At 37.6% G+C, this 14,973-nt stretch overlaps 1 protein-coding gene across 18 annotated transcripts in view; it reads left to right on the top strand.

Moving 5' to 3' along the window:
• Positions 1–14,973, top strand: part of ANKS1B (ankyrin repeat and sterile alpha motif domain containing 1B) — a 1,065,346-nt gene that overhangs the window by 483,993 nt on the left and 566,380 nt on the right. The window lies entirely within an intron of this gene.

Raw genomic sequence — 14,973 nt, 5'->3', positions numbered from 1 at the left:
CAAATAATATTGAGAATATTCACACTTTAGGGGGTTAAAATAGTTTCCATTTGATCTAAGACTTCTGTCGAAAACAACATCAAATAAGTATGCATGATATTTTTTACTTTTACATGGAAAATTTCTAGTAGCTAATCACAAATAAAATGATCAATATGTTAGACTATATAAAAGTTAATAAGTATACTAAAATTAAGAGGAAAATGTCATACCCAAAAAACAAATGTTTGCTGTCTTAATAATAAAAAAAAATTCTTAAAAATCAGTAAGAGAAACATCTCTATGTCAGTATAAAATTGGGTATATTCAATTTTATTCAACTGAATTCTTTATTTTATTCTTTATTATTTTTTAAAAGAATATATTCAACTAGACAAACATCTACCTCACTAGTAATTAAAGAAGCACAAATTAAAGCAGCAGTATATATAATACAGTCATCCCTCTGTATCTGCATCCGGGTCCTACATCCACAGAGTCAACCAATTGCAGGTGGAAACTATTTGAAAAAAATTCCAGAATGTTGCAAAAAGCAGAAATTGAATTTGCCACATGCAAGCAACTCTATACATAGTATTTACATTGTACTGAAGCCCCAGTACTTTGACCACCTGATGCAAAAAGGAAAGATTGAAGGTGGGAGGAGAAGGCAATGACAGGGGATGAGATGGTTGGATGACATCACTGACTTGGTGGACAAGAGTTTGAGCAAGTTCTGGGAGTTGGTGATAGACAGGGAAGCCTGGCATGCTGCAGTCCATGGGGTCGCAAAGAGTCGGACATGACTGAGTGATAGAACTGAACTGAACTGAGGCATTTTTAAAGTATATGGGAGGATGTGCCTATGTTATGTGCAAATACTAGGCCATTTTATATAGGAGACGAGAGCATCCATGGATTTTGGTCCATGCAGAGGGTCCTGGAACCAAACCCATGCATACTGAGGGATGACTGTATATTAAAAATTAGAAAAAAACTTTCATATTCTACTAATTAATGCTGACAAGAGTAGACTAAGAAATGCATTCTCCTGGACTGTGGTCAGAAAGTGAATTGAAACTTTTCTGGAATGTAATTTTACAAGTATCAAAATCTTAAAAATGTTCATAATCTTTGCACTAGCAATTCCACCTTTAGGAATTCATCCTATCATAAACAAAGATTTTGTTTACAAATGGGAGGTTTTTATCATATAATTCATTAAATTCAAACTATGAATAAGATACCATATTAGATGTTAGGGATATGCTGCTGCTGCTGCTGCTAAGTCGCTTCAGTCGTGTCCAACTCTGTGCGACCCCATAGACAGCGGCCCAGCAGGCTCCCCCATCCCTGGGATTCTCCAGGCAAGAACACTGGAGTGGGTTGCCGTTTCCTTCTCCAATGCATGAAAGTGAAAAGGGAAAGTGAAGTTGCTCAGTCGTGCCTGACTCTTAGCGACCCCATGGACTGCAGCCTACCAGGTTCCTCTGTCCATGGGATTTGCCAGGGAAGAGTTCTGGAGTGGGTTGCCATTGCCTTCTCCGGTTAGGGATATAATGGTAAACAAAATAAGGCACATGCATCTCAGGGGAATGTACAAACATGTAAACAAATGATAAGTGTAACAGCTAGTATTTAAATAGCCTAAGTTTCCAGCACTGTTCTAAGTGCTTTCCATATATAACTATTGTATCCTTCCAACAGCCTAGTAAGGTAGGTGTTATTATAAGTATTATTGAAGACAGAGAGGTCAGGTGATTTTTCTCAAGGTCACTCAGTCCATGCTGGAAATGGGCTTTAAACCTGGGAGTGTGGTTACAGCCACACCATCAACCACTGTGTGAGGATGGCTATAATGCCGAGGACATTATTTACAGTGCTAAAAAGTTGTTCAAAATAGGAAAAGAGTTGGAGAAATAGAGCTATATTTAAATAATAGTTTTATTCAGCCATGACAAAAATGACTTCTAAAAAGAGCTTTTAGTGACATTGGTAAATATTTATAATTTTAACTAAATCAGCATAGATCAAATGAATCCAATTTTACTATTACAAAGTGTTATACATATATATGTGTACTATACATATTTATGTATTCAAAAATTCTTTATGTAATTCACATTTTTACATACACATTCATTTAGCATTTGCTTCCCCCACTAGATTCTGAGTTGCTGACAGGATGCTCGATTGGTTTATCCCTGTAAACCTAACAATTACTACTCCCGGACATAATTAATACTCAGTTTTAATTGAATGAATAAACGAATGGAAAAAATAAGTCTAGAGTAATATCCACCTTAAGTGCTAGCAGTAGTTTTCTCTAAATTCTGGAATTGTGAGTTATTTTAGTTTTCTTAGTTATACTCTTTAGGTATTTCCAAAATTCTCTCTAGTGAACATATGTAAATTTAACTTGACTTAGCCTTTTAGAACAAAGTAGGATCTAAAGGGAAGCAGTGTTTAAACAGAATTAACAACCATCTATGTTAGATTGGCTTAGGCATCAATCTGCTGGAAGACAGGAAATCGAGCCAGATGATCCCTTGAGATTCTTGTTAGAACCAGGCTACTTGGTATACCAGGTATCAATTTATTGTCTGTCAGCTGCAAATTGTTACCCCATTGCCTGCTCTTCAAAAGTGGAGATGAGCCCTTTGAATATTTGCATTTTGCCAGCATGTACAATGCACACTGTTAGGCTCTGTCAGTCGAGGGCGCTGAAGCCACCCTAAGAGGAGGAAGGGTGTTCTCCTGCCGGCTTCTGGCGGGCTTGGTCAGCAGACTCCTGCAGGGTGAGCGGCTTCTCCAGCATCACGTCCCTACAGTGTGTGGCCGTCAGCAGTACCAGCAGCCTACAGTTTATCCCCGCTGCCCACCTTGAACAGGCTCAGAGCAGAGCGACTCCAGCAAGGCCTTTCCCGATGGACAGTTTCCCTTGGTGTTCTAGAGAGCAGATTCCCAGCGAGCGCGGGCAGGCTGACCTTCAGCGGCCTGCTGTGCATGGCACTCGCTGTCCCTCGCTGAGTTGTGGCCGTGCCCTCTCTGATGGGTCTGGATAGATCTTAGGAGTGGGGACATCGTCAAGGGCTCCGCCGTAGCCCTAAGGTAGCAGCTGCTCCTTACATCTGCTATTCCTATATTCTTTAGAGCTCCCTTTCCTCCTCACCAGCCAGTCCTTCAATATGCCAGTCCTCTGTAACAGAGAATAGTTCTTCACATATTAATACTTTTCCATGCAGATTATTTTATAGCAGTTTCTGGCTCCCAGTTTCTGACTGGTACACCTGGATTTTGTGAATTTCAATAATTTCATTTCAATTTTCTTCCTCTTCTCTCCACTAAATAACAGTAAAGGATATAACTGAAATACTGCAAGGAGTATATTTATTATAGAAGTAAAATATGATAATTATTCAAAAATGGAAAAAGTGACATAAAGAAAATCTCCTCAAAGCATATGAAATTCCAAATAAGCAAGTATGTGGTATCAGCTGGGTAAATATCTCTCAAGCAGGGAAGGAGGAGATGTAAGGTATTAATATTAAAGAATAATATTCCCTCTGTAGTGATAAACAGCATGAAAGCAGAGCTATTAGTAAAAAATGTATTACAGTGGGAAAACTATCAGAAGACAAAGAATATATGCAAATAAGAAATAAAATAAAAATCCCCATGTAGAGGGCACCAAATCAGAAAGACAAGCAAACAGAAGTGAGCTCCTTTTTTGCAGAACAGTGGTGCTTGTCTAATTCTGAATAATAGGATTCTCTTAAATTAGTATTACGCTCCTTTTATTCAAAGGACAGCTTAAAAACAGCAGAATGAATACAAACTTTTAAGGTATAGGTTTGCCACAGGAAAAATAAGTAAATAAAATTGCAAATGCAAAACTGAAGTAATTATTAAAAGGAATACAGATAAAATTGCATTAAAACTAAGGAAATAATTCTAGTACTATCCTAATCTGTGGTTACTAATTATGAAACCTGAGACACATTTACTTTATTTTGTGGGAGTCATTGTGATGATATAGAAATTCCATGGGCTTAGGCCTGGGAAGGACTTGGCTTAAAATGGAGATTCAAAGAAATGATTATTCATAAAGATTCAGGGATAAGTTTATCAATTAAAGGAAATAAACTTGTAAAAAATTTAACATACTGCATATAACAAGTACACAATAATATTAAATATCATATTGTTAGTTATTAATAAGTAATACAGCCAAAGATCATATTTAAATTTTATTGGCATCACACATTATTGTTTATTCAAAATGCCCTTGAGTTTTTTTTCAATAAACTATTATACTAGGAGTGGTAGAAGAAATAAAGATTATTGGATATGCTAGTACCTTCCCAACTTCTTAATTCCCTATCCCCAAAATCGTTTGAATCATATACTTATTTTTTACTCTATTTACTCAACCTTATTTTTGAAGTCAACAAATGCTTATGAGGTTTTTTTCTTTTTTCTGTCAACAGTTATTAACTCACTGATCCCCTCTCCTTTACTTACGTGATTGATTTTGCAACCTAAATCAACCATTTAATCTTACTCATGTTAATATTGTGGATATTTGGCCCAGTGGTCCAGGACTTGATATCATTTTGGCATTTGTTGTATTAGCTCTCTTTCTCAATGCTGTGATAACCATGGATTTGATAAGCATTTCTTTTGGGTATTCATTTAAATTGAGATGCATGGTTCCTATTTAATGAATATCTATTATAAGCCTGAAACTATACATACATCACTTCATTTAATGATGACCATGAAGAAACACTGAGGCTCAGAGAAGTTCAACATCACATTCAAAGGAAGAAAAAGAGACAAACTTTGAATCTATATCTTTGGTTTTTGAAGCACAAGCTTTCACCTTTGTTTATGGTTCCTAGTACATTAGAAATCAGATGAAAAATAATTATATTTCCAAGGCTTTATCCAAGAATATCTGATTCACTAAGTCTGGAGTGGAATCTCTATTTGAGAATTGTTACCGAACTGTGAACTTCCATATGTTCAAGCTGGTTTTAGAAAAGGCAGAGGAACCAGAGATCAAATTGCCAACATCCGCTGGATCATCGAAAAAGCAAGAGAGTTCCAGAAAAACATCTACTTCTGCTTTATTGACTATGCCAAAACCTTTGACTGTGTGGGTCACAATAAACTGTGGAAAATTCTGAAAGAGATGGGAATATCAGACCACCTGACCTGCCTCTTGAGAAACCTGTATGCAGGTCAGGAAGCAACAGGTAGAACTGGACATGGAACAACAGACTGATTCCAAATAGGAAAAGGAGTACGTCAAGGCTGTATATTGTCACCCTGCTTATTTAACTTATATGCAGAGGACATCATGAGAAACGCTGGGGTGGAGGAAGCACAAGCTGGAATCAAGATTGCCGGGAGAAATATTAATAATCTCAGATATGCAGATGTCACCACCCTTATGGCAGAAAGCGAAGAGGAACTAAAGAGCCTCTTGATGAAAGTGAAAGAGGAGAGTGAAAAAATTGGCTTAAAGCTCAACATTCAGAAAACTAAGATCATGGTATCTGGTCCCATCACTTCATGGCAAATAGATGGGGAGACAGTGGAAACAGCAGCTGACTTTATTTTTTTGGGCTCCAGGATCACTGCAGATGGTGACTGCAGCCATGAAATTAAAAGACGCTTACTCCTTGGAAGAAAAGTTATGATCAACCTAGACAGCATGTTAAAAAGCAGAGACATTACTTTGCCAACAAAGGTCTGTCTAGTCAAGGCCATCGTTTTTCCAGTGGTCATGTATGGCTGTGAGAGCTGGACTATAAAGAAAGATGAACACCGGAGAATTGATGCTTATGAACTGTGGTGTTGGAGAAGCCTCTTGAGAGTCCCTTGGACTGCAAGGAGATCCAACCAGTCCATCCTAAAGGAGATCAGTCCTGGGTGTTCATTGGAGGGACTGATGTTGAAGCTGAAACTCCAGTACTTTGGCCACCTGATGGGAAGAACTAACTCATTTGGAAAGACCCTGATGCTGGGAAAGATTGAGGGCAGGAGGAGAAGGGGATGACCGAGGATAAGATGGTTGGATGGCATCACCAACTCAGTGGAAATGAGTTTGGGTGGACTCCAGGAGCTGGTGATGGACAGGGAGGCCTGGCAGTTCATGGGGTCGCAAAGAGTCGGACACAACTGAGTGACTGAACTGAGCTGAACACTATTCCATGCTGTACTTCATGAACAGGAAAGGTCTATGACTCCTGTCAGACCTCTCTGATATACTGTTGTAGATCTCCTCCTGGCTGTATAGATCCATTTATTAATACTCTCTGGATACAGTACATCATATTGTGGTATTATTTAAAGAATAATTACTGTTTAGTTCATAGGAGTTTTGTGATACTTCTTTTATCATGCATGAAACAGAGGAGAACCCCATGTGCTAATAAGAAGCTTAGCTGAAAATCAAGATAAATCTGCCTAAACGTAAATTCATCTTTTATTTGGATTATAATCCTAGCAGCTTCAATGGAAGAGAAAATTCTTTTGTTACAATGTAAAATAGATGCCCAAAGTAGTAGGATTATATACAAAGAAGAGCAGGCTATAATAGGGAAAATGAGAGTATAGTACAGACAAATTTCATCCTTTTCCAAGCTGCTCTGAGAGCTGGCAGTACAAGCTAGAGAAGAAAACAACAGACTTTACAAAATGGGTAGGTCCTGGTGTAAGGATGATATAATAAGCAAAGGGAAGGAGAACAGTGACAACATGCATGAACTGATGTGCTGAGTGAAAGAGACCACAAAGAAACTAGACTGATCAGAGTTACGGTTTATGTTCTGGAATCCTGGGAAAGGAGATTAAATTGGGCCAGAATATAGAAAGCATTAGATAGCATCACTGACTCAATGGACATGAATCTGAGCAAACTCCAGGAGATAGTGAAGGACAGTGAAGCCTGGCATTCTACAGTCCATGAGGTCACAAAGAGTTGGACACGACTTACAACTGAACAACAATGACAAAAGAAAGCATTAAAAGCACAATGGAGGAAAAGACTGAATTTAATTTCATATGACCAGAGGGACTCATGGTAGATTTCTGAGTATGAGATGACATGAGAAAGCACTGTATTAGAAGGTGATGATAATTAAATTCACTACCACTTATTATGTGCCTACTGTATGCCAGGATTTTTATAAGGAATAGATAGATTTACTTTCCTCTATGAATTTATGAGATTGGTATTATCGTAGTTTTGCAGATCAGGAAACTGAGACATAAGGGAAATAAGAGGTTCACCCAACAGTTCACAACAAAATGGGGTGAAACCAGTACTTAAACCATCTACATCTGACTCTAAAGACTATAGCATTCTATTCTGCCTCACTTGAGATTGGACTGGTATTCTTGTAAGATTTATACCTGAAAGAAGCAAAAATTCCAGTTAGGAGAAAAGGAACCTGGGCTTGGGCTGTGTGGTTCAGTTTTATATACACTGGACTTGAAGGGATAAGATCTATGTTTGGGGTTGATAGTAAGTTTACAATTTTGAAGCAAATTATAAGATCAAATCTCATATGTGTTTATCATGAAGTTTTTAAGAATTATTGAGAATCTTTAGCTATAGATATAACAGACTGTATAACTAAATTGTTTAGGAAAAAACTAGATTCTTAAGATAAATAAGTTTTCATATGCATCAAGAGATATTTAGGGGACCAATATACCAAAAAGAAACCATCAATGAGGGTTCAGTTCAGTTCAGTCGCTCAGTCGTGTCAGACTCTTTGCGACCCCATGAATCGCATCAATTGAGGGTTAAGGAACTCAAAAACCTCTGGATGTTTAAACTTTTGAGTGAATAATTGATGAATTGGTCAGATCTCTCTAAGGTTTTTATAAATGGTGTAATTTTTATCTTTAGGTGGTCTTTTGCTTGACAGAAGTGGCCCCTTAAAATAGGTATTTTGATTTCTTTATAATCTATTCCTTTATCTTATATGCAACACATATTACAAAAGATAATGGAAATTAGAAAGCAGGTTATAGTATAATTTCATCACAGTCACTATATACAAAGTAGAAATTTTTGGTGGCTGCAAGAAAATATCTGTGGCAAGATTCAATTCTGTGTGATTTTCCTGAAGTCTTTCATTGTTTCTCTGCCTGAGTAAGCTGTTCTCACAGAACAGATTCTTCTCCAGATATTGACCAGAATGTTTGATATTTATGTCATTCTTATTTATGCTTTTGTTTTAAACATTTCTTCTCAGTAACATTATAAGAACTTATATATTCATTAACATTAAATTATGTAGCATGAGGTATCTAGTCACAGGCAGAAAAATGTTCACCAAACATTTGCAGAATGGTCCCCAAAACAATGCCAGCAGCTCAATTTCACAAACTCAATGCAACTCTTACACCATCTCCAGCCACGTATGAATTAACTTAAAAACAAGCATGAACTAATTTTATGAAGGTTATCCACACACAAAAAGAAATTTTACAAAGCACTTTTTCCTGGCCCAGCCTGGGTACCGACCACAGCATTTGGTTCAGCTCAGCAGGTAATGCCAGGTGTGTTTTAAAAAGGTTTGCATACCCTTTTAGAAGGATTTGCCTTTCTGGATCAGAATGAAAAGAGACCCACTTCCTTTCTTCCCTTATATGTTCTTCCCCATCCCTACCATAGGAACCCAGAGACACTCTTTTCACTAACTCTCTGTGCAACCTAGGTCAAGTGATTTAACCTTTTTAAAGGTCAGTTTCCTTCTCTTTAAAATGAAAGGGTTGAGCTAAAATGATGTTTCTGTAAAGTCCTTTATCCACTTCAAGTTCCATGATTTCTTCTGACACAGTTTAGAATCTTTATATTCTTCTGTTCTCTTTATATATATTTAGCAACCTGAATCTCTACCTCATAAACTATACTAACACTGTTTTCCATTGTTCCTCTAAACTATCCTTCTGCATCACAACCCACTTCATGAACTTTGTCTTCTTTCCATTATGACCTTGCCTAAAGGAAGTACCCTACATTTCCTCCTGTTATCAAGTGTCCAACTTAGGACTGGAGAGGAAGAGAAGAGATATTCCTCAAGCCCCTAGACCTGGCCCGTCTGGTCCCTCAGACTGCTTTATCGAGCAGTCTGCACAGTGACAATTTGACGTTACCCCCACCAGTGTCACTGGCCAGGGCCTTTGAGAAAAGATGAATGAGAGTCATCTTATGTGACACCTGAAGATGTTTGCGCTTTTAATCACCCTAATAAAGTTATTAAAATTGTTTGTTCTAAACACAGACATTTCCAGGTTGTCTTTTTCAGAATTGGAAAGGACATGGGCCACAGCCAATGAATGTCAAAATAAATAGTTTCATCTGTTCTAAGAATTAGCCTTAATGTTTTTCTTCTTTTTAAGCCATTTGAAAACAGCAGTGATTACCATGAGAAAAGTGGTGCCTATTTAAGGGGTAATTATAAGAATATGAAATTGACAACAAAATTAGTGTTCTTAGTTGTTTTTTAAAATCATATTAGCACTTCCACAGCAGACTGGATAAATCTCTTTCCTATTGCTTACAGCTAATTAAAATATTAATACATTTGGAATACAAAAAATGTGACTGATCATATGCAAATATTATTTGCAAAAGACAAATTTATTGTTCATAGAAAATCACATCTAAGAAAATTAGATACAAAGGATAGATATAGTTCATGTAGTTGTTGTCCAACCTAATCTTTAAAACCAGTGGTAGCTAAGAATTTATTTTTTAGAAAGTTATAAATCTTCAATAGCAAGAGTTTAACTAATGGAAAGAAAAATATAAAACCATGAATTTGTTCATCTTTGCCAGAATCTAATGTTCTGATAAAATTTCATTCAAAGGTTATTTATCATCTGAACCTCATTTAACAAAGTACCTGCAATTCTTATAATTCATATATGCCACAAATCTAGGAGCATCTTATTAAGTAGCAGAGATAATGCTAGCAGTAGAAACGCCACTGCAAATAGATGCCTTCAAAATGTTTAGTTGGTAACAGAGAACAATTATAATACAATATTATGAGTGTTACAGTGAAAGGATGTCTTATGTCAGGTTGTTATTTTAAAATGTACCATAAACTGGGGGGCTTATAAAACAAATTTATTTCTCACAGCTAAGTCTAAGAAGTAGGTGCCACAGATTTGGTGTCTGGCAAGGGCCTATTTGCAGCTCATAAACTACCCTGTCTTTCCTGTGTCCTCACATAGCAGAAAAGGTGAGGGAGTGCCCTGTGGTCTCTATTATAAGGGTACTAATTCCACTCAAGAGGATTCCATCCTCATGACCTAATCACCTCCCAAAGATCCTACCTCCAAATACCATCATACCAGGGGAATAGGTTTCAATATACGAATTTTGGGGAGACACAAACATGCAGTTCATAGTGTGGACTATATGAGATGCAATGGGAGTAACTACACTTGTCAGAAACAGAAGTTTTCTCAGGGGCTATAAATGATGCTAAAAGAATAGCATGCATGTGTTAGTCGCTTAGTCATGTCTGACTCTTTGCGACCCCATAGACTGTAGCCCACCAGGCTCCTCTGTTAAAGTGATTTTCCAGGCAAGAATACTGGAGTGGGTTGCCATTTCCTTCTCCAGGGGATCTTCCTGACCCAGGTATTGAACCTGGGCCTCCCGCATTGCAGATAGACTCTTTACTGTCTGAGCCAGATGATAGAAAGGGATTAAGAATATCATGGGCAAAAGAACACACACACATACCATACATACATGCAAAGTATTTTGTGTAGCTGGGCATATAGTTTGTTCATAGAGAGAATGCTGGCAGTTGAGGCTAATCAGGCAGACCAGATAAGGAATGACCTAATACGATTCATGTGTTTGTCAGGGTAAATAATACTAGATGCTAGGATGATTCATAAATCCCAGTGGCTTAAGAAATGTAAGTTTATCTCTTACACACATAAGATAGCTCAATTGAGTGTCTGGTGGGCACCCTTGCCTGTGATAATTCTAGGAAGCTGGCTTACTCTTCCTCACGGTGCCATCGGCTTCGAGAAGTATCTGGTGCGCTGCCCTTCTTGCAGGAAGGCAGTGCTCTGCGTTGTGATCAGGGCAATCTCAGATCTCAACATCCAACACTAGACACGGGAAAAGAGCTCTAATTGACCGCCAGCTCCAATCATACTGAAGTAGCTGTGAGGTAGCTCTCCTAGGTTGATTTCATGCACAGAGTCAGTAATGAATCATAGTTTTTAATCTTTGGGTTTTCTGTGGTTTGAGGCACAATAAAATGTTGTACTTTTGATCATTTAAACAAAAGAAGTGTCTGGTTAATAATATCAAGTGCTCCGAGAGGTCAATCTAAGATCTGAAAAGTACCCACTGACTATGGCAATTAAGAGGTCACTGGTGATGATTTCAGTGGCTGTTTCATTGGAGCATTTGGGCAGAAGCAACAAGGTAGTTGAAGGGTGAAAGAGAGGTAAGAAAGAGGAGCCAGCAAACACCAACTACTCTATAAAAATCTTGATATGAAGATAAAAGGAAAACGAAGACTATAGATCAAGGGAGGCTTATTTGAGGGATTGTTTTATTATTTGTTATGTCTACTTTTACCATGAGAGAGAATTGAACATAATTATATATGGAGGTAAAAGAACCATTAGTTTATTTAGAGGAAAAGGTTGCAGGTGCTGAGAACAAAGTAATCATTGATTAAGAGAAGCCCCAGAGTAGGCAAAATGCCATGATATTCAGAGGACAGATAAAAGGGTTTAGCCTTACACTGGAGGCCTCATGCTCTGCCCATTGACCTTGAGAGAAGCAGAAGAGAAAGGGGAAAGCAATTTTAAGACCCTTTCATGAATGTCAAGGACAGTGTTTGAGGTCCAAGTATATGTCTATGATAACACTTCAAGTAATTAAGAAATAAACCATCTACTTTAAAACAATTATGAATCATAAAATATGAAATATTCAACCTATTCATGAAGGGTCTGGAAGGCTAATTTTTTTCATTGAATATGGCTCCTGTTCACTGAATGTGTTTAAACAGCCAGACATTTCATTTATAGACTTAAGAGATACACATATGTTAAATTAATATATGATTTTAACCATTACTTTGGAATGTTTAATAATGTAACTCTTTGAAAAGTTTGAAAATGTGTATTAGATAGTGTTAGAGTAATTTTTCAGTTTTTTTGTATGTAAAGAAATGGAATGTAATTGCATTTTTCTTTTCACAGAAATAGGGCAATATAATTTTTTGTATTTGATTAAAAATATATTAAAGAACAAATCATAACATGCTTAATGTAAGCATTTTGTGCATTTTCCATTGTTTTGAAGAAGATTAGGGCAAAGTTCTAAAACATTTTTGTTTATACATCAAGATAAAATGTTATCTCAAAGGCCATATAAAAAGACGAAAGGAACCATTTGCTTGATTTTAATTATACTAAATTATTCTGTTAGATTTGCCATTTTACTTTTAGATGTTAGATAATTGGGTCCATTCTGCTTTTCTCCTTGTAGAATCCACAGCATCCACAAGTATGATTAATTCTAAAGTGTTAGGTAGACTGTCAATGTATTCTAATGAGCTTAGAGGAATTTACCACTCTGGCTTCACTTTTCCTTTTCTAAAAGGCAGAAATTTACTGGCTTTTTTGGAATCATAGGATCTCAGTCTAAAAAAGGAAGCTTAGAGACAGCTTCACAGCTACCACACACTAACACAGGTACAAATTCATTCATTTGTGAATGTTTGATAAGATACTAGGGCTTCCCTGATAGCTCAGTTGGTAAAGAATCTGCCTACGATGTAGAAGACCTGGGTTCAATCCCTGGGTTGGGAAGATCCCCTGGAGAAGGGAGAGGCTACCCACTCCAGTATTCTGGCCTGGAGAATGCCATGGACTGTATAGTCCACGGGGTTGCAAAGAGTCGGACACAACTGAGCGAGCTTCACTTCACTACCTCTGTATCCTTATCGCATACCCATCTCTTCCTTGCTGTCTATATTCCACTGGCCTTCTCTCAGTTTCCAAAGTTCCTTTCAACCTCAAGGACATCTCACATTCTATTCTGTGTGCCTACAATACTCTCTGTCTTGACCTGTCCCTTGGTCTGGCTGATACCTGCCCTTCTTAGAAGTCTCTATAATTCAGGTCCACTGACAAAGCACGGTTCACTGGAGGAGGGAATGGCAAACCATTCCATTATTTTTGCCTTGAGAACCCATGAACAGTATGAAAAGGCAAAAATATATTACACTGGGAGATGAGCCCTGAAGGTGGGAAGGGGTCTAATATGGTACGAGGGAAGAGCAAAGAAATAGCTCCAGAAAGAATAAAGAGGCTGGGCCAAAGGAGAAGGATGCTCAGTTGTGGATGTGTCTGGTGGTGAAATTAAAGTCTGATGCTGTAAAGAACAACATTACATAGGAACCTGCAATGTTAGGTCCTTGAATCTAGGCAAATTGAACATGTCCAAGCAGGAGAAGTCAAGAGTGAACATCAACATCTTGGGAATCAGTGAACTAAAATGGATGGGAATGGGCAAATTTAACAGATGACCACTATATCTACAACTGTGGGCAAGTATCCCTTAGAAGAAATGGGGTAGCTCTCATAGTCAACCTAAGAGTCCAAAATGCAGTACTTGGGTGCACACTCAAAAATGACAGAATGATCTTGCTTGATTTTCAAGGCAAATCATTCAGCATCACAGTGATCCACATCTGTGTCCCAATCTATAATGCCAAAGAAGCCAAAGTTGAACAGTTCTATGAAGACCTACATGACCTTCTAGAACTAACACCAAAAAAAAAAAAAAAAAGCAAGATGTCCTTATCATCATGAGGGATTGGAATACACAAGTAGCAAGTCAAGAAATACTTGAAGTAACTGGCAAGTTTAGCCTTGGAGTACAAAATGAAGTAGGGCAAAGGCTAACAGAGTTTTGTCAAGAGAGCACACTGGTCATAGCAAACACCCTTTTCCAACAACACAAGAGACAACTCTACATGTGGACCTCACCAGATGGTCAATACCAAAATCAGCAGCTGAAGATGGAGAAGCTCTATACAGTCAGCAAAAAAAAAAAAAAACAAAAACTAGAGCTAACTGTGGCTCAGATCATGAGCTCTTTATTGAAAAATTCAGGCTTAAACTGAAGAAAGTAGGGAAAACCACTAGATCATTCAAGTAGGACATAAATCAAATCCCTTATGATTATACATTGGAAGTCACAAATAGATTCAAGGGGTTAGATCTGGTAGACAGAGTGCCTGAAGAACTATGCATGGAGGTTTGAAGCATTGTACAGGAGGCAGTGATCAAAACCATCCCCAAGAAAAAGAAATGTAAGAAGTCAAAGTGGTTTTCTGAAGAGGCTTTACAAATAGCCGAGAAAAGAAAAGTGAAAGGCAAGGGAGAAAGGGAAAGATATAGTCAACTGAATAAAGAGTTCCAAAGAAGAGCAAGGAGAGATAAGAAAGCCTCATTAAGTGAACAATGCAAAGAAATAGAGGAAAACAATTTCAAGAAAATAGGAGATACTCAGGGAACATTTCATGAAAAGATGAGCACAATAAAGGACAGAAATGGGAAGGACTTAACAGAAGCAGAAGAGATTAAGAAGAAGTGGCAAGAATCCACAGAAGAACTATACAAAAAAGATCTTAATGACCCAGATAACTACAATGGTCATTCACCTAGAACCAGACGTCCTGGAGTGTGAAGTCAAATGCACCTTAGAATATATCACTACAGACAAAAGATAGTGGATGCGATGGAATTCCAGCTGAGCAAGTTAAAATCCTAAATGATGATGTTGTTAAAGTGCTGCACTCAATATGTCAGCAAGTTTGGGAAACTCAGCAGTGGCCATGGGACTGGAAAAGATCAATTTTCATTCCAGTCCCAAAGAAAGGGCAATGAGAAAGGATATACAAACTATCCTAC

Source organism: Cervus canadensis, chromosome 21 (assembly GCF_019320065.1).
Source record: "Cervus canadensis isolate Bull #8, Minnesota chromosome 21, ASM1932006v1, whole genome shotgun sequence".
Taxonomy (NCBI): Eukaryota; Metazoa; Chordata; class Mammalia; order Artiodactyla; family Cervidae; genus Cervus; species Cervus canadensis.
Note: the sequence above shows the minus strand (reverse complement) of the source record. Positions and strands in the feature narration are given on the sequence as shown.